Consider the following 17,451-nt stretch of genomic DNA (forward strand, 5'->3'; position numbering starts at 1 on the left):
GTTTTACCGACATTTCTGCAACATCATTTAACCACATAAGGAAAAACAGCACCTAGAAGCTATGGAAACATGCACTGGTGCTTGAGTTAAGGTGAGAATATTGTAAATCCAGGGATTTGAGAGCAAACGCAATCACTGCACCTCCTCTAATCTCAGCTTTGATGACATTTGATATTTAAGAGAGAGAGAGAGACGGCACTCCTATTTGCTGTTTTAAGCAGCTGTGTTTCCACATTTCTTTGGTGGCTGTTAAAGCACTGGTGACAACAGCGTACAGTGCAAAGCAAGTGAAAAACTGCCAGATAGCAAAAACACTGATGTGTCAGCATCGCATAGATCGCCTCAGGTCCTCTGTTGTACAGCTCAGGTTTTTGAAGTGTGCACGCTTGTGTAAGGTACCGACACGTCATTATCACACTAAGTTCTCCGCGCATGCCGCAGTTTCTGTGAACCAGCCTCGAACCCGTATGCTCACTCTCGCTGATATCATGGCTGCCAGCAAGGACAGATGGGGAAAACAGATTTTTAGCCACAAGCCTCTTCTAATAAAATCTACACCTGCTTATGTCAGTATCTTCACACCACATTCGTCACTTCTTCTTCTGAAACTGAAGTTTGTAAACTTCCATGCATTTTTTTACCGCTTTATCCTCCACAGATCACCTATCCATCACAGGGCCACATATAGAGACAATCATTTACTTTCACAGCTATGGTCAATTTAGGGTGTCCAATTTACCTAATCCCAATATTCCATGTTTTTGGACTGTGGGAGGAACCCGGAGAAAACCCACGCACACATGAGGAGAACATGCAAACTCCATGCAGAAAGACCCTCCTTCCAACCGGGGCTTGAACCTTGCTGCGAAGGCAAGAGTGCAAACCACTACACCAATGTGGCCCCCAAACCAAAGTCTATTGAGCAAAACTCATACAAGAGTATTGCTGCCTTCATAACATTCAAATGTGTTATTCTGTGATTGACGACAGCACACGAGACATAGGAAACATGATTCTTTTGGGAGGTGGCAAAGATATCAGGAGAGTCCACAAAAACAGTAGCAAACTTGGCAAACTTCAGTGTTCATAATGTGTTCATACCTGATACGACCACACTAAACTATTCCTTTGACGCACAGTAATCAGCCATTTCTCCGGTGATCCAGTGTACTGCTAAAGCCAGCATGTATGTGTTTCTGTCATTGTCACAGTTGATTCTAAACACAGCTGGTGTGAGGTGAGGAATACCTGGAGAAGGCTGTGATTGGCTGGCAGCTCCACTGTGTCTCCAGTGCAGCCTGTGCACCTGGTGCCACTGGTGCCACTGACAGCACTGTCATGTGCCGAATAGGCAATGATTTATGAAACAAAATCACAAGAAAACTAATTAAAATTGCAGTTGGCACAATGTTCACAGCACCAGTCTGTGTTGGAAATGTTTAAATGGGAATGGTTGTGCCCTACTCTCCAGTTTTAAAAGGAAATTGGATGCAATGTGGTTTATTTCATTAATGTGGAGCTAATATCAGAGAAAGACCAGCCAGACTTTGCAGAATCTGCCACCTAATGCATTCTGGCACCAGCCTCGCACTGTTGTACACTCCTCAACCGAGAACATCATGCAGCTCAACACTCTGGACATGAGCTGCAGTGACAGGTGCTTAATGGCTTAATCATAAGTTTAACAATGACTCACAGGCGTAAATGCAAAGAGAGTTGAGAGAGGTCTGTATCTTTGGAAAACAACAGAGGGAAATAATGAACACAAACAAAACAAAATCAAGGTAACTTCTTTCAATAAGAAGAGAAGTCAAAGCTGTGATAGTGGGTCACTTCACCATCTGTGTTCCTGTGATGGACTGCTGAACTGTCCAGGATGTAAAAACCTGTCACTGGGTGTCAGCTGTGAGCCCTCCCCCCCAAAATGAATAATAACCATCTGTGTCACCCTTTTTTTTGTCCCCAGCAACTGTTAACGATAATCTCAACTTTTCTGTAGGGAGGGGGTGTATCCATCGTGTGTAATTTCTGCCACTAAGGGATATTTTAATAAATAGGTACTTTGACTTTGACATTTGTTTAATTATTATTATTGTTTGGTCTTTTTTTGAATCTAAAGATAGTCCTGTATTTTCGTATATTCTCCCTCTCCATCAGGTGGTTGTACAGTACAAGTTAATCAAGTTGACCCGTAATCCTTGGGTCGTGCAGGGTTATCATAGGGTGATATTATGAGAGAGCTAATATTATCATATTAGCTCTCGTCAAGTATGGATCTCATGAGGAGTTAAATAAAGGTGTGAGTAATCCAGAAAACTTGTTCTTCTAACCCTTTATTTAACTTCAAATTTTTAAAATTAGAGTTAGAATTTAAAAGACATTTAAAATAAAATAATTAAGTAAAACCTATTATTTAGGTGCAGGTAATGGTCCATTGATACAGTGTTGCGACAGCACAGAACTCAATTTGAATGAAAATTAAGAAAAATAAAAACCCCATAGTAACCCCAACCCTATTAAAGAGAAATTAAATACACGAGAAGCATCTCATTATAAAGCTAATGATGCCACTTCCGTGCGATGTGCACATGTTGCCTTTCACTCAACTGCTCTTCACCGTCTCTTTAATGTTTTTGAGTGTTTTGTGTGTGCACAGCCTCGTGTCAAGTGTGTTTTTAAAGTTACAAAAGTGGAAGAGTGGCGCACTCTTGCTTTCGGCGTGTGTTTTGTGCATCAGCAGTGATAATAAATCAGGCTCCTGATCTCAATGAGCCCTCTGCTCGCTTATGCGAGACCAAATCAATCCCAATAATTCACCCATTCAGCTCTCAATGTGTTTTCAAGATTCACTTTCAAGACGAAAGTGAGAAGTCTATGGGATTCAGTTTCCTCTGACACTCCCTTGCAGTGCAGTTAAGTATTTATGGATCACCTGAGTGGCTTTGCCTCAATATATTTTACTCCGAGTATCTTCAGAGCAGCTGGATTTGAGTCAGATCCACCATGAGAGGTGCAGTGTAGAAGCTGAGGCTAAGCTACAGGTTTTTTGACAGTTATGGGGCCCTAATAGCACGAGTGCAAAAAAGAGGGAAGTTGACAATCCTGCGGGAAAAGACAGAAACAGATCGGTAGGAGACAGAGAAAGAAAAGGGGCAGTATAATGAGAGGAGAGACAGCAGGAGTGCTCGTGATGATGTCCGGGAGGAGACACTTTGTAGTAGTCAGTTGTTGGCATACACTCCCACTATTTTATTAGCCTTTTCTGGGCCTTTCTGCTGATTCCAGGAGAATATGTTGGAATGGAATGGATAGCTCCCATCTAAAGAGAGGAAATGAAGTAATAAATCTGAAGATACCCAGGATTTCTAGTGTGATAAATGTAGACAATTGTCTTTCGATTACACAATGATAAAGCATTTAGGATGAGACACTTCTCATCCACTTCTTAGTTACTGCAGTGCATTGAGTCATAAGCTAATATTAGCCTGACTCACCCGATGTACACTGTGTGACATCGGGCATTTTCCTCCTTAACGTTTCCCCGGATTCTCTTTGCTACTGGAAACAGCAAAAAACCTTTAAGCTATAATGCTAGAAAGCTTTGATGAGGAGATAATGTCCCTTGTTTTTTTTTTTTGCTTTTCTTATACTGCAGTACAGGGACTAAAATAATGTCTAATTGGTTGTGTTTTCTTAGACTCACTCTGTAATTGTCGGCCACTTTATCCGCCATGTGAGGGTTGTGAGGGGGCTGGAGCCAATCCCATCTGACTTTAAGACAAAAGGCGGTGTGATGTACAGCCCGGACAGGTTCGCGAGTACATCACAGGGACCTGTTTTCTTACAATAGTTACAAATAATAATGAAGGAACATCAAAAAAAAAAGAGAAGAACAGAAAACAACTCAATTCCAGGAAACATAGAAACCTATTTCCTTTTTTGGCAGACTGTACATGGAGCAGAAAAAAAACATATTTCGTGACAAAAAAAAAAGTAGCTTTACCAGATGGCAATGTTAAACTGAATCAATTTCCAATGTTATTAATAGGTTTATAAATGAATATGACATATTGTATTTTATATTGATATTATGCAGCATATGACTCAGTGAAAGCACACTATCTTATTCCCAGCCACAAATGTGGGAACATTAGCTGGCCAAGGTTTTTTTTTGTTTTTTTTTTAAAGGTGTTTTTGACCTCCTTATCGGGCACATAATCACGTTACATTTATTTCAGGTGAATTCCATTATTTTAACACGTCCACGAGTAAACTGTGGGAATAAGCCTTTCATTTGGTGCCTGTTGCATTTCCAAATTCTCTTTGAAACGGGGAACGGCAAAAAAAAAAAAAAAAATGGAAAAAGCTTTGACAAAGATATATTGATGATTGTTCACAAAAGAATTATGTTTTTTTTTACTTTTTGAAGAGAAAATTGGCCGTTTTTATGACAGCGCTCCACTGCCTGAATACTCAATGTTCCATACTGTCTTCAAAACAGAACATTGCACAACCTCCCCCACTGTATACAGCTTAATTTCATGTGGTATGAATTAAGGAGGAAAGTGTGTAATGGAGAAATCAGCATTTGAGTGGTTATGTCGCGATGGAATGTGGAGGCCGGCAGAGTCCAAGATGTCGCTGGTTATTTTGGCAGCGTATAAGGTTGCAGCACCATGACTGACAATTGTACACATGGAAATGAGCGGCAGTGTTGGAGATGATTCTTAAAGGAATACTTCACCGATTTGCGTTTAGCTTTGTATTACGAGCATAGGGGTTTCATTTTTGAAAAATTGTGCTTTCCAACCTCAGTTTCCCCTGAGTCGAGAAATACCTTTATTCTTTTTGTTATTACATACCCACCAGTCACACTAGGTGAAGTATTCCTTTAAGTCTTTTTAAGTGATCAAAGGTTCGGCATGGTTTGGTTTGATTCTTGACATTCACACAAACACCTACCTAAATACTCCTCTCTTTTACACTCTCTCTCTCTCACACACACACACACACACCAAAAGCCACACTATTGCAGCTGGTAAAATAACTAATATACAGTATTAGCATCAATACTTTAACTGCTCAGCGACGCGTAATGGAACTCTATACACTGGGACAACTACTGCCTAAGTGAATCGATATGAAGAGCACTAAAAGAATTCATCCTGCACTGAGGAACGCTGTGCCGTGTGCTTTGCTCGAGAATATCTCCAGACACAGAGCAGACAGTTGATGTGAGATGTGGCGTAAAATGACTCATCAAGATTATCGCCACCCAGACCTATAGCATGTTAGCTTTTACAACAATAAGTGAAATCACGAATCCCACCCCCCACCTTAGAGAAGTGCAACTCCATTTCATATCCATTAACAAGGTCCTTCCGCAGCCAGAGACTCCGTATCAATTTATTGGATAGTTTAATGTAATAATGCATAATGCAACAGGACTAATTGGCAATGGCTGCAACAAGAAGGGACCAATGCATTAAGGAGGTACTTAGAATCAAAAGAGGATTTGTTAAATGGTCCTTCAGTCTTGACCGAGTGACAAATTAATTCAGAGAGACACTTTTTGGAGAGTGTATCACTTCACTGGAAGATGAATCCACACCACACCACCCCTGATGTTTTTGTTGCCCAGAGATAAATCCATGCCAACGTATTAAAGGTGTGCTGGGAAGCTAAAAGAGCGAGAGGGGTGCACACTTGGTATATGAGTACATGGGTTTCAAAACAATGCCTGGTAAAATAAAATCAATACGATCAAATCATGTCTTATTTTATGTGTTTTCGTGTTACTTACAATAGTTGCAAATAATACTGAAAGATGGAGGAGAGGAATAAACAGAGGCCAGTTTTCCTGCTAAAACGTATCGCAGTCGGGAGCACATAGGGATAAATCTGCACCACACACATATTTCATGCTAAAGAACTGGAAAAACTTTACCAGATGTCAGAATGGATGGAACAGAATTTCTGTCCAACTATAGATCCAGTGAAGAACATTCCGTCATACTTTTCAGCTACATTGCTTTTTAATTTTCACATCGTTGCAAATGTCCATTAGCGGTTCATCCTTTGTCTAAAATGCTTTGACCTTCCTTTCAGACACCTTTCATTTGAGGTGGATTATTATTATTATTATTATTATTATAATAACAAAATATTTATAATGTATTTTTTTCTTCACTTTTCCCTTATAGGACTACTAATAAAGAGCATTTCTCAAAACACTCATTAGCATTTTTCTGGCAGTAGCCAACGTAATGCCTTGGCCTCTCATTAGTTGGACTCCATTTGCCAAGGGATGTAATAACTCAGGCCTTAAGCACGCTTGGCCATTGTTAACATTCAACTTGGGCATACTAGTTTTTTTTCCCCTTGCTGAAACCCAGAGACAGATCTGGGGATTTTTCGTAAGGTTTACAACAAAGCAAGTAGCAGACGACATCTCCATACTGCATTGAAATGAAGCTCCTAATCGTATGCACAGAAAGTTTTAGAGGGGATAGAATTTCCTCCGCCGAAAAAACCCAAGAGCAAAGCCTGACATTCAGATAATTATTTGCAAGTGAAATGGGCTCTGTCACAGGAAATTTCACAAAGAAAAAAATCATGGCAAAATTAATTTCACAGGTTGACGGCACACGGAATAAAACAAAAGCCTGCACTACTGCAGAGGAGAATCTGATTAGGCCGCAGTGATTGATTCATGAAATCAGCGGTTGCTTCTGTGTGGTAATGTGGGATTAACCACTTTGAATTTTTTATCACAGACAAAGTGCATTTTATCCACAAAGATAAAACAAAGGTGACCAATGAGCCATTTTTGTGGGCGTTAAGTGGAGCTCTTCACTTTCTGTAGGACTTATTAAACGGACTCTTGTCTTTGCAGCAACTGCGCTTGAGACATGGGGAACACAAGGAAAAATCGCCACTTAAAGTAACACAAAGGTATATATATATACAGTTGAGGCCAAAATTATTAGCCCCCCAGGAATTATGGAACATTTTCCTAAAATTCTTCCCAATGTTTGCAGCATTGATAAGACTTGATATAATCTAACATTCACCAGTGCCATTTAGTAGCTTTTGGTACATTTTGGATATAAAATACATCTTTTGGCTTGCTTTATATCAAATATAGTGAAAAATGGGGTGGTCAAAAATATTAGCCCCCATATGAATTTTTATTTTCAAAACAAACCTAATTAACCAATCAGGTTTCAAACCACACCTGTGCAGTCAATTGGCTTCCTGACAACACCTGAGCATTAAATCAGCATAAAAGGAATCCAAGGAACAGGGCACATGTGCACATTGAGAGGGATTACTTTTACTCATCATGCCAAAGACAAAGGAAATCAGTTTTGAGCTCAGAAAGAAGATAGTGGAGGCTCAGGAGAAGGGGGAAGGTTATACTGCCATTTCCAAGCGTTTCACAGTGTCTAGAACCGCTGTACGTTGCATCATTGCCAAGTACAAGGAGACAAATTCAGTAAGAAACAAACCTGGGCGTGGTCGTAAGCACAAGATTTCAAGAACTCTGGAGAGAACTTTGGATCGGACTATGATGACAATACAATATTCTTCTTTATAGGCTATTATACCTGGTCTGGAACATTGATTGCAACAGACAATACTGTTTGCCAACTATAGGGGGACCCTGAGAGCCAATCCTACACTGAGATAATTATCATTATTAGAAATCATTTTCTTCTTTCTCTATGGATTTTGTTTTAGTAGAGAACAGTTTTCACAGCAGACACCTGACCTTGAGTTTTAAACTACAGTGGAGCAGGATCTGGAGAGACATTTCTTATTCCAGAAGACCTAACGTGTCCGATCCTCATATTCCCTGCATTGTGTGGTTGTTGTTGTTTCATCTCAGTCCCTTGGCCAGAGCGTCCATGTAATTACGAACACATGGTCACCCAGGAGGCCCAGAATCATCCTGCCACTCTTTGAGCATAACTGATATTGAATTGCATTTACCCGCTCATCAGAGAGAAACCTGTTTTAGTGACTCTGTGAACAGATGGCCACGGGATGGTGGAGATGGTGCTATTATTCAAAGTCTCTCACAGAAGTGGAAATGCCCGCTTTTTTTTTTTTTACTCATTAGGGGATCTATAAGAAAGAACACAACAAAAGTGTCGGAATATTTGACATATGTGCTTCAAGGGCCAACATTTGCTGAAAGAAAGTTATTTTTCTGCCCAACAAACCAACAAACTGAAATCTAAATGCTGAAGATGTGAGTTGAGATTCGGCTCACGCTCGGTTTTAAACACGCCTCACACATCGGCAAATGAAAGTATTATTAATGTGACATTCCAACTCGTTAAACGCTCCCACTTCTCTTTGACTTTGTGCGAGTATCCTCTCATTTTCTCACAGAGAGTGTTTACCAGACGCAGAGAGCATGATGCTAAAGGAAGAAAGAAAATATGTGTAGAACTTTCCTCAGGCAGAAGTGAAGCCGGGTGGAGCAGAGGGAGATATCTGCATGCGTTTGATGAAAGGGAATATTAGCTACTGTTCGTTTGCTCTGCTGCGAAATAAACTGAATTGCCGTTAGGAAGAAAGAACTGATGGATTTCCAGTGTGGAATAAGAAATGTCTTCCTGTGACATTTGATTAAATGGCAAAATAGACGTCAACACAATAGAAAAGCAGGAAACCACTACGGTACATGGTCTGTATTTGTAATGCACTGTTTCCTACTCTTTCATGAGGTTCTATCACACCTCTCTCATACCCATTCACACGCTGCCAGCACAGTCTTCAGGAGCAACAGGGCGTTAAATATCAGCAGGTCGACGAGCGGAGCCGGGAATTGAACCCACAATAATACAGTTGAAAGACAACTCGCTCTACCACTGAGCACCTTTAGACGACTGAGTCGGACCAGAACAACTGAAGTGGTTGTTTGTGAATGAAATGAACTAAATAACCTAAACAAAAGTTGAAATAGAAAACTTTTTAAACTTGTCATAACGATAATGGAAACTGAATGTTGCACCCTCGGTTTTCAATTTACGGCATAAAGGAACTTTGTGATTCCATATTCCATTTTTTAATCAGCTCTGAGCAACAGGACCTGTGTCCTTACAAGTGTCTCGCGACTGCTGCGTCTTTACGACAGTAACCTAACACGGAAATCCAGGGACACACAAGTTGACAGTTTCATCTTTACATATGAACATATGAACAGTAAATATTTATAACCAACTGTGGCTTTCTGAGGGAAAGGGGTATTCCGAGCCGCCGGATTAGAACAATGTAATCTTCAAATCCCTTTATTATAAATTTGCATTGGGTGAGCTTTATGACAATTGTATAGCCCAGTTATTTTCAGCTGCTCGTGACGATTTGGATTGTAAAACTGACAGAAATTTATGCCAGGGCGAGAATAATGAGAATAATACAATTCCCAGAACCCTAATAAAAGTGAAAGGATGAAGATTTAACCATCACAAACCCATGAGTGCACAGAAGAAATGCGGCATAAAAACAATAATCATTCTGTAGTGGTAATGGTTTGGTGCTGTGATCACACAGTGGGAAAATGCAGAGTATTCTAATTAGACCGATGGCTGATTTCTTGTTGTCATCTGCTGCCAATGATTTATTGTTAATTAAAGCAGTGGTGTGTTTTCTTCATGTCTATAATGAACCACTTCAGTGTCGAAGGGAAACACACATTTTGACATGATGCTATCCCCAGTAGCTTACACCGATGGTTATCACGCATACACGCAAGGTTGTTTTTCACTTGTCAGAGCCATTAAAGAGACTTAACATAGCATTAGTAAAGATGAATACACACATAGATATAATTAACTCATGTGAACAATCACTTTATAATTAGGTTCAAAATAGATCAGGACTTCATTAGCCACTAGCTCATTCAAATTAAGCAGACTGTTCAAGTGGGGCACATTGGCCTCTTTTTATTTCTTCTTTTTTTATGAGGATTATCTTCTTGTGTGAACGCCAGAATGTGAATTAGTTGCACTTATTAAATTATGCGTGATTGATTTCATGTATAGTTGCTTTTGAGTACTTATTTTGCAATTCTGTGTCTATGAGAGGTGCTGTGCGAGTAAGACGTACTTACTTTTTCACCACTTCATGCTGCATGTTCCTGCAGATGATGACATTTGATGGAGCCACTAACAAAGTGAGAGAAAGAGAGACAGTGAGAGATTATTTTATGTCACTAGTGGTCACAAATAGTGAGTTGCCACAGCCACAGTAAGTCACTGTTAGACTTCCTGGTCTTTGTGCCAGAAATTAAGTGACGTTACGTTCATCAAAAAGTAAGAATATGTAGATGAAAAAACAAATAAGTAAACAAAGTATTATGTCAAATCAAGAGAGAGCTGCAGAGAAAAAAACAAGAGAGAAAGAGTTGATTACTAATGAAGAAGATGAAGAAAATCTAAAAATGAGCAAGACAAAAAAGACACACAACATCCTCTAGAACACCGTTCTGCTGTTCTGTCGTCCTGTTGTTTCAAACATGGAGCGATATCACAAAACTATCTTAAATAAATGTTGGAAAGTCAAACCCGTGTCCTGCTAAAGGTGAGCGTCGCAATGTTTAGTCTACAGCTCACAATAAATCAGTGACAGAAATAATGGTGTAATTCAAGATCTTGTTTGCAATTTGACTTAGAATATCATGTACAATAAGAAGAAATAAAATAAAATGAAAGAATAATGATAATAATAATAATAATCCACCCAGCCACTGGTACCCCTTCAGGCATCAGTGAAGACAGACAGGCTTAACAAGGTCCACAGAGAACGACAAACTTCCTTAGATGCTTAGAAGTTCTTAGAAGTTGAAATGAAAAGCATTTGACACACCATCGGTTTCGCCGTCATCAGTGAGCTCCGCCCTCTTGATAAAATTGATCCCACTTTTCTGAAAGCACTTCATTATTTGCCCATTAGAGTTGAGATGTACTTGCCTCTCGTTGCATACGAGCTCGACCGGCTGCGTGTGATTTTTCCACAGGATAACTATTGTTTTGCGACGAGGTTTGCGTCGTCATCACTATAAGGTTACATATGTACCAGGTTTCAACACAGAGTCCCCTATGTTTACTGCTGAGGCGTTTCTGTGTTCTTTCCCTGGTTTCTTACTTTGCTGAAAACACGGAAACCCCTGTCCATCAGCCTGAACGCTAACACAGAATATGTGAAAGAAGTTTGGTGAATAAAGGAACCAATGACAGTGAATTCAATTGTAGTTCAGACACTGAAGTATTCACTGAAATGTGCAAATACTGAGAGAATGTCTCAAAATCGGAACTGCATCACTGAGACCCTACGGCATCAACAGTATATAGCTGATGCTTTACTTGATCAGATTTTGTTTTTCTTCATCCTAGTGGGAAAGGAAATCGTCGAGTTTGAACAATTTAAATCTTGATATAAAAAAAAATATATATAATAGGCAAAGGAACAGCTTATTACTTTAAAAGCTATAGTATTGGATTTAAAATCCTTTTCTGCAGCGTCGCTTTAAATGAAATCAAACATCCTTATACATATTCTAATAATAAACACAAGGATTTTACTCGGTATTCACGTTGGATAAAGACTTTGACCTTTGCTGTCATTATATGCAACATGAAAAAAACACATGTTTAAGTAAAAGTACACATGAGATGATCCACGTAGAACTTGCCCTGCACATTAACTGCCGTTCCAGGCAAAGTTTCAGGGTCTGAATAGCACAAAGGGCTTGCACAGCTAAAGTTGTTTTATAAGCTGCAGCACACTCTCATCTCAATCCCTCTCATCATCGAGTCTACTTTTATCCCCGGTGACACCCTTCCTCCCACTCGGCACTATATTTTACACGTTCCTTATACTCCGTCCTCTGCCATTGTGCCAATTTCTTCACCTTCCCCTCTGCAGCTAAGTTGAATTCCTTCCTCCTCTGCTGTACTCGACCACTTTTGTCTCTTTGGGATTCTCCACACCCATGTCAGCTCTTTAGTTCTCCTCCACAGGAGGTGTGTGATATATATGTGAGGGGGGAACACGTCGACAGAGCGGAACAACAGGCCATTCCAAGGATCCATGTTTGCTGTTCCTAGTGGAGCAAGTGGGAGGGAGTTGAGCACAGCAGGACGGCCTTTTCCCCGTCCCTCTGCAACCACAGCTTGCGTGCACTCAAGGTAGAATCGATGTGTCAGTAAGTACGTTCCTGCACGCGCGTGTGCAAGCCTGTGTGTGGTTTCCCGGACCCATATGTTCACGTTTAACTCGGTCCACATCTGTGTTGGCAACAATAGCAGCTCACCCCACAGGAATGACCACAGTCTGTCAAGGATCATCACACGCAATCCTAAATTTAAACGATGTGGGCGCCTCAGACTCCAACCTCATCCCACTGCTCTGTGATGGAACTCGGTCGCTTATGACCTACACATTCAAATCCATCCCCTGCACGGGGAAACGTGCAGATCTGCCGATTGCATCCATGAGTTCTGACCAAAGTGTACTTTACTGCGACGAGGTCAACGTTATTCAGAGAAAGAACATTATGATCATAAGTCGTACGCTCTCCTTTCATTGTCGGGGTAATTCAAAACATTTGGCAGAGGAAAAAAAAGAGGAAACTGTTTTGCAATTTTGCAATTTGAAAAGAAATGGATTACAAAACAACGACAAACTATTTCGATTCCAAATGTCCTGCTAAATTCCTGGAATTCTGTTTAGTGTGCCCTGTGGACAACGACACACGCTCTAAATCCATTGCATATAATGATCCCGTCCTGAAGCAGTGAGTGAACAGTTGGCATTTTAATATCTCCAGCATGTTTTAAGCAGCTTTGACAATTTATCCAAGAACATGTTAACAGTCAGTGACGGACAACAGGAAGTTTCTTGTTTTGTGACCTTGATATCTCAGCAGAGAGCGTCTCATATCATGTCACCTACGTATGATATGCTGACTGGTGAAGGAAATGTTTGCCTTATGTTCACAGCGATGTCGGAAATTTTGCTGAAGTCATTTACTTCTCATTGTGTTGGTTTTCCATTCAAGGTGAATTTAGCACTGAGAGTAAAAGGCGCTCAGTACCTTTGTGTTGATTAGAGTATAATGACCCATTGAATAGAATCATTTTATGGCTGGTTTGCTTCAGATGAGCTCGACGGCTGATGGCGTTGCAGATGCTCCCAAAACGTTCTAAATCTCACATTAGGCTTTTACCCCACCATCATTTTAGCGAGACTTGCGTTGACATTGTTGGAAAGTTTGAGAGTTTTAGTCAAGTCAGTCCTTACTTTAACCCTTTATTGGGCAGTCATTGAAATACTTCTAGAATTTGTAGAAAAAAACCTTTTAGAATTTCTAAATTTCAACCCTAGAGTGTCATTACAGACTTTTTTTGACATTTTACATTGTACAGATTTGTAAGTCTTTTTCATGTAGAAAATCAAGATCAATGAAGTTACCATGTATGGTTCCTTGGCCGTCTGGGGTAAAACATGTTCTAATAGATGTTTATAAAAAAATTATAAGAAAAACACATTAAAGGAACCTTTATTTTTAGTGTTAGGGTTCCCGTAACCCTAACTCTACCCACTGCTGATTGGTACAACGGTGTGACATCACTATCTGAGCGAAATCATGCGACTGGACCGCATTGTGATGCCATTTTGGATATCCACAGAAGTGTGTAAGAACCGGAGAGAGCTTCTAATGTTGTATTTATCAATTCAACAGTTACACTCGTGGGGTTTTGATTGAAAGCCTCCAAAGTCAGAATCCGGCCTGGACGCGATGAGACCGTATAGCGCTGCGAATCCTCGCTTGTCCCCCCGCAAAGTCGGCCGTATACGAAGCCGTACTCTAGTTCAAAGCTTCCCGCTGAAGGTAACCCACTGGATTTACTTTGGGCTCATCCTTCATCTTAAGGCTTTAAACACAGAGAGAGACGTGAGACCAGAGTCTATATTGGTTTGGGATTTCCAGGATGGAAAAGTGTACGAGCTGAGAGAGCTCCCACGTGGACCGGTAATCGATGCACACACGACTTAACAGTCCCGATTGTTTAATATGTTGTGGGTTATAATGAAACTTTCTCCGAGATCAAGTGTCAGATCCCTGTTTCCCCCGAGACATGTGACTGAGCAAACACTCTATATTAATGATAGCTGTCAGAATCAAGAGCTATTTAACATGTATTTCCCTGGCAGCCGCTTTAATAAAAAAGGGATCCGGGTTTTATCGTTTATCAATGACAGTTTTCCCTATTCAAAAACAAACGCATTCATTTACTTTTGTGAACCGTGCAGTTTCATTTCCGTGAGCGTATTCATTGATCGCTGCATGCAGATATTGAATGACATGTGTGTGCAGTTTAGAAAATGCTTGGTTCTCCTGTGGGGGGCCTGGTCACTCCAGACTCACCATCCTGGGATATTCTGTGTTTTATGTGTTTAATTGTTTTTCTTACAGAAACCGAATTCAAAAAGACAACAAACGTGAGATGTCGCTCTCTGTTATTCTCCACATTATGTAGAACGCACACAGTCACAGTCACAGATATCGCATGTATGTGTGTGGATGCAGCAAATCCTCTCTGGGTGGCTGATGGGAACTTGACGGCCTATTTAGCTCATTTGCAAAGTGCCAGAGGGCGCATTCATGTAGTATGTTCTTCCTACAACTACGCTTTTTCTTAAAGCTTCACATCATGACAAAAATATATACAATTGAGTGTGTTTACAGTGGAATCATGAAATTTGACAGTTATGAATTAGCTTTAACCCTTAAACACGCTTGCACAAGCACTGAGACACAAACTTACACCCTGTTATGGTAAATACACTGTTCAAAATTAACTTATTTAACATGCAAATTCTGTTGATTGTGTACAATTACAATTGTTTTTTTTCTTCATTTTAAATAGTTAATACACTATGCTGTATTAACAATTGTAAATCACTGCCAGACATTTGGATATTGAGCTCAGTCAGGTAACAAAAACACAACAGGTCATACTCATAATCCCTTTCTCAACGTTACTATGGTGGAGGCAAATTATAGCAAATTTCACACTTTAGAATTCTTGGACAAATTAACACCGGACTAGAGTCATTTTTATTCTGAATGACAGGCAGTGCCGATAAGGAGTGTTTTGTAAATACTTATTTACTTCGGTAAATAATACCTCTGATGTCACAAAAGAACAGCCAAAGTGATGGAGAATCTTTGAATCGGTTCAAAAAAACTTGAACCGATAGCTGCTTTTGTGAGAGGAAGGGATCAGCGATGGAGCCTGCGGTGATTTAGAGTGACTTAATGAGTTGCAGTGTTATTGCACACGGCCCCAAACAACTCTTATTGTTGCGCTTCGCTGGTGTGAAATTGTGTAACAGCAGTTGTCAGGTGTTTACGCCATGCATTTTCCCAGTGACTCCACCATCAACTAAAGCTATGTTCAGATAACCAGGCCAACGTGAATTTGTCAGTGTCGTGTGGACACAAAATATGATTGTTATTTGTGATTTTTAAATCACATATGTCACTTCAGCTTCAGAGATCGAAATCTCGCTCAAACTATTTGCTGATTGTGATAGTTTAAATTTTGCGACACAAGAGTGCCTTCACTTTGAAACAGGACGCGTTGTGTACGTTGGCGTATGATGGGAAAGATATGGACGCTGAAGCTGTTGAAAGTTCATTTTTACGGTGCACATTTTAGCTGCGAGGCGTGGACTTTACATAAAAATAGGTAAGAGGTCGACATCCAAAAACAGCCCACAAGTGTGAGATGTAACACTGTGCTCTCACTCACTCACTCACACACACACGCACATAATTATTTTTAACCAGAATAAAAAAACTACATTATGGTTCAGCATGTACACAGAAGAAAATGTGACATGTGGGCAAACACATGCAGATCACAGGCACAGTGATGTAGATAACCATATTAATATTTTAGCAGTTTTACAAGATGTTGGATGTGTTGCCAGAATACATTGACAATTCTTTGATCCTGGGGACTGAAAGAAGCCATAAGAGACAAACTTTGTGCTACCATGCAGGGTGTGTGTTTCCATACAGAGACCCCCCCCACACACACACACACACAATAAAGCAAGAGGCTTTGTACGTTTCTGCGGCTACTAACTAACGTCAGAATTCCTATACCATTAAACTAGCAATGACCGGTAAACATCCTGCGTAAACATTTCATTTAAGTGAATAACATCATTAATACTTCACAGGAAATTTTAAATGGTTTGTTATCACATTAGCCCTCTGACATGGCACTGCTGATTGGTTTAGGAAAGGAGTCAGGCACACACCCCGACTGTCTGCACAGAATTAAAATGTCAGACTGTGCCGCTGAGTCTGTGACCTCCTGACCGCGTATGTAAATCGAGTGTGAGTTGACAGTGAAGAGGGAGTTGGACTCGTGAGAGGAAATAAAGCTGTTATTCCCCTTGGGTGGTGAAATGCAGGATTAAGTTCCGGATGGGCTTTTTTTTTTCCCCCCCTTTCTTTTTTTAATGATAATGATTTTCAACAGAGCACATGCAGAGTTGACGCTGGAGGCATGTGCTGTACTTTACTTTATCCATGTTGTGATTAAATGTTTAACGTTTGAAATTCGAACAAAATGTTAAATGTTTCCGATCATTATCGTGTTGAATTGTTTGAATTTCACAAAAAAAAAAACATTTTTAGCAGGATCTGCCGGGTTTCATTTGCAAGTTAAATCAACTTTGATCATTTTATTTTACGTGAACCTCTTTTAATTAGCTGAGCAACTGCTAAGCTCCAGGTGATGCCGATATTTTAAAAAATGATTAAGAAAGTTGTGATTCAAAAAAAACCCCATAGTACATTAGCACAGGAGATGACGGATAATTTTCATTATTATGAGCATGACAGCAAAGTTGCTGAAGTGCATCGCTGACGACACGTTTGCAGAAGCGCACTTGGCAAAAACCGTCGCATAACTGCAGGAAAACAATCTGAAAAATGAAACGTCAAAGCCAACGTGTGGTTATTACGGTAATTTCCCTCGCGCTGTTTCAGGAAGCCGGAGAAACAGCGTCTTTGACGCCAGCGAGGAGAGAGTGGGAAGAACACCGAGGTTACCATTCATTGGCCTGTTTATGCACATTGAGAGACTCAATAATTGTGATTGGAAATATGTTTTCTACTGTTCAAATGTCATATTTAACACACAAAATCTGTTGTTCTGCAGTGGTTTTGCAAATAAACCTTTTTGTTTTGGGCAAAAGCATTTAGTTACACGACATTCTCTCGTCCTGTTATGGTTCAAATAAGCAAAATAAAAACATTTTGAGGGTTAGGTGTTAAAGGGTTAAGTTTGTCACCTCCTTACATTTGGCTTTCAATTTGCTTCAATGAGGAACAGACTTCTCACTGATCTCAGC

At 40.1% G+C, this 17,451-nt stretch overlaps 1 long non-coding RNA gene across 1 annotated transcript in view; it reads right to left on the reverse strand.

Annotated features, from left to right (window-relative positions):
- The window catches only part of LOC122765179, a 78,664-nt gene that overhangs the window by 28,468 nt on the left and 32,745 nt on the right, over positions 1-17,451 (reverse strand). Inside the window, exon 2 of the long non-coding RNA XR_006359933.1 lies at positions 10,124-10,178. This is a non-coding gene — a long non-coding RNA (uncharacterized LOC122765179). The remainder of the gene's footprint in view (positions 1-10,123; positions 10,179-17,451) is intronic.

The sequence above is a fragment of the Solea senegalensis genome, linkage group LG2, assembly GCF_019176455.1.
Source record: "Solea senegalensis isolate Sse05_10M linkage group LG2, IFAPA_SoseM_1, whole genome shotgun sequence".
NCBI lineage: Eukaryota > Metazoa > Chordata > Actinopteri > Pleuronectiformes > Soleidae > Solea > Solea senegalensis.